This window comes from Penaeus japonicus, unplaced genomic scaffold (genome assembly GCF_977035675.1).
Source record: "Penaeus japonicus unplaced genomic scaffold, GWHDUDI00000001_assembly GWHDUDI00000023, whole genome shotgun sequence".
In the NCBI taxonomy this organism is placed as follows: Eukaryota; Metazoa; Arthropoda; class Malacostraca; order Decapoda; family Penaeidae; genus Penaeus; species Penaeus japonicus.
This window is the reverse complement of record NW_028234425.1, coordinates 19,271,809-19,275,661: the sequence shown is the minus strand read 5'-3', so window position 1 is coordinate 19,275,661 and position 3,853 is coordinate 19,271,809.

Sequence of the window (3,853 nt, the reverse complement as noted above, 5' to 3'; positions counted from 1 at the left end):
GTTATTATTCTTATAGATGGCTTGTAAGTCCAATATTTATCACGCATTTCATTCTAATTCCCAAGGGAGGTTCGTAACACCGGAATTACCAGTCATCCCTGTTTTTTATTACTATTAACCCGGATGACGTCGAGGCGTTGTAATTAATGAAGGAAGCTATGTTCTCGCGTTCTTCCTCACAGGATAAGAAATAATGACGTGAAAAATTGTCCTCGTAATTTTTGCCCGTTCAGACGAGCCTGGTAACCTCCCCTTTCCATCTCTCCCCTATCCACCCCTCCATATTATATCACCTCCCCCCCCCGTTCCGCCTGAAACAACCGCAGATCATGGACGTAAAACATGTGGTTCAATAGATTGAAAAAAAGAGAACAAATGATGGTGATTTTTAGGAGAGTTATTTTTGCCCTTCTTTTTGTTTTATTTAGATTCAGCTCTCTATCTCTCCCTCCCTCCCCCCTCTCCCACCCTCTCCCCCCTCTCTCCCTCTCTCTCCCTCCCCCCCTCACTTTCTATCTCCGTTTATGTATTTATATGTAATTCGCCTTCGCCTCCACTGCCATATCCACTACGTCCTCCAACAACTCCACCACCACTACTGCATCTTCCTTCGCCTCCTCCTCCTTCTCCAGTACATCTTCCACCTCTACCACTACGTGTTCCCTCGCCTCCACCTCCACATCTACCTTCATCTCCAGCTCCACCTATGCTCTCGGAGTCATTAAAGGGCAGGAATCGAGCCCGTCCATCACGCGTGAGCCTCCTTGGAGATTTACTTTATCCAGTGGGAGATGGAGAGGCATTTGGGCTTGGGGGGGATAACTACAGCTGGGGTGGGAGATAAAGAAGTATTGGAGAGAGAGAGAGAGAGAAAGAGAGAGAGAGAGAGAGAGAGAGAGAGAGAGAGAGAGAGAGAGAGAGAGAGAAATTTATTGAGGAGAGGGGAGATAGAGAGACTCCGTTCGCAATGGTAGACGAAGGAATAATGGTGAGAAGAAAGATGGAGAGATGGAGAAATCTAATTTGGAGTGAGAAAGAAATGAGCTTGGGGAAGACAAAGAGCCAGAGAGAAGGAGAATTGTGGATAAAAATATACCTCTAAATATTGATATAGATAGATATACTTTATAATGCCATATAGGTCTGCATTTAGTATGTTTTGACACATTTTTCATCGCTTCTTCACCTTCTCTTCTCCCACCCTCCCTTCTACCCTTTTCCCAATTACCCGTTTTCTTCCCTTCACCCGCTCCGTTACTGTACAATTTCCTGTCCTTTTTTATTAGATGAACTGTTTCAGCTTCATTATCAAATTTCTCCTTCTCGTCCTCCTACCTTTCCTCCACACCCCATATGGTACATTTTCTCTCTTTCCCCGTGTCTTCCCCTCCCCCCCTCCCCCTTCCCCTTTGACACATCTTTTCTTTCTCTCCATCCCCGTCCCTTCGGATCTACCTCTACTCGTCCACGCTTGCCACTCACTCCCCCCTACTGTGCCACCTCTGCCCCTCTCCCCCCTGCTCTCTACCCTATATGGGGTATACTTGGCAGGAAGTATGCGATGTGTAGATCTCGGGGTTTTATGATGTTTGAGTGTTATATCCGGTGAGAATATGGTCGGATATCAATCAGAATGAGTGAGTGAGGGAGGGAACAGGTAGAAAAGTGAGAGATTAAAGGGAGGAGGGGGAGGGGGATGAAGAAGAAAGGGAATGAGGGAAGATTGGATGGTGGTAGGGGGTGGGAAAGGGGTAAATTGGGGATGAAAGAGAGAGGAGAGAATTGGTGGAGGGGATTTTAATTGTGGGTGAGGTGAAGCGTGCAGGGTATGGCGGGGAAGAAGTGGGGTGCGGAGTGAAGGTAGAAGAGAGAACAGATAAATGGGTCGGGAAAGGGAAAGGGTGGAGGAAGGAATGAGAGGATGTTGAATTAAATATAACAAAGTAGGAAATCATAGAATATGGGCGAGAGAAAGACAATGCAAACAAAAAGAATAAAAATTACCGAGCACATTAAGCATTTATGGAATGTGGATGAAATCAAAACATTTTTGGAATCCTCGTGAAAAATCCAATCCACATTCATCAACGCAGCTCATATATTAATTCACATACATGCTCATGCTCACCCTGTATACATTCCTTCCTTTCTGCTACTTTATTTTTTCATTTCTTATGAAATGATAATCGAGTTCAAAAGGAAACGTTCCCTATAATCGGTATGGAGACGTTCCCTGTGCTTTGACGGAGAAATTATGGGATGTTTCGCCCGTATCATTGCATGCGTTTTTGAGCAATTTTTTTGTTAGTGTTTTTATGGGTTGGGTTGAATGTTTATGTTTATACTAAAGAGGTGGAGGGGGAGATTGATAATTATTTTCATGATGATGTGGATGTTGATAGTTGTAATTGTGATGATAGTGATATTTCAACATATTTGATCACGATCTTTTTGTCATCACTATCGTTATTACTCTAATCAATATTTTTACCAGTGTTTCATCATTATATTCAAGCGTTACTATGCTCATGTTTCCTTTGTCCACAACAATTTTATTTTCAGTCTACTTAGTACCATGCATTTTTTTTCTTTTTCTTCTCCATTAGCCGCAATGAAGTCTAATATTTGAGTCATAATTGTACAACAATACAGGGAAAGGCACCATTCACCAGTGCCCTATCATCACCCCAAAAACCTAGTATTATAATGCGCAATTCTTCGGAAATAAAAGAAAGCGAATTTCTGGCCCGACCACCTATCCTAGCTTATTTTTCCCCCGTCTCGCCAAGGCAATCCCAACAGGGTGGCGAACTTGTTATCATATTATACCTTAAGGGCAATCAGGGGTAGAATGCACTCTCCCCTTCCTCCCTTCCCCCTCCTCCCCTCCCCTTCTGTTTTGGAGGGAACTTAAAGAGGGGGTTGTAGGTGGTCTTGCATAGGGGGTGTCGGAGGTAGGGGGTAGGGGGATGGCGGCCGTAGGAGATGTTGAGGTCACGAGGATTGTTGTTGGTGTTGTCGCTATTGTTTTTTCTGATAATGTTATTAAGCTCCTTCGTTTTCTTTCCTTCTATCTTTGTTCTTTTTTCGGTGTGTGTGTGTTGGGGGATGGGGGATCCGCTATGTAAATCCTTTTTTTCTTAAGGAGGGGGGGGGTAGGGGGGGGAAAAGCGCATGAGGCCAAGAGATCATGATCCAAAAACGTCGCTGTGGATTCGCGACGCCTCGATGGGCTCCGAGCGGCGGCAATTTGTGGCTTAAGGAAATGGGTTGCCATTTTGGAAGACTCCCTTTCCTCCACCCTGCCTCCCCCCGCACCCTACCCTTGGTCTTCCCCTTACGCCCCTGCTCCTCCCCTTCCTCTTTCTCCACTCTCTCTTCCCCTGTTCCATCCCTTCCCCTTCCCCCTCCTTCCCACTATCCTTATCCCTCACCTCGCTGCTCCTCCCCCCCCTTCCTTCATTCGTCCTTCTCCTCTACTATCCCCCTCCTCCCTAGTCCTCCCTTCCTTCCTTCCCTCCTTCGTTTCTCCCTCCTCCTCTCCCCTCTCCCCTACGTTTCTCCCCCCCCCTCCCTTCTATTCCCAATCCCTTTTTTATTGTCTCTTCTCCATGACATTTTTTTTACCTTATCGTCTTGTGTGTTTTAAGAATTGCAGGAGATGGAGGAAGGGACACAAAGATCTCATAATAATATTGCAGCTGTTGTCTTCTTTACATGATTATAAGATTGTCGAAATTGACTTCCCGGTAGTGGTGCAGTGTGCGTGCGTGCATGCGCGCGCGTATGTTTTTTTCTTTGTGTGTTTGTTTATTGTTTGTATTTGTTTGTTGTTTGTTCCAATTCTTTCCTC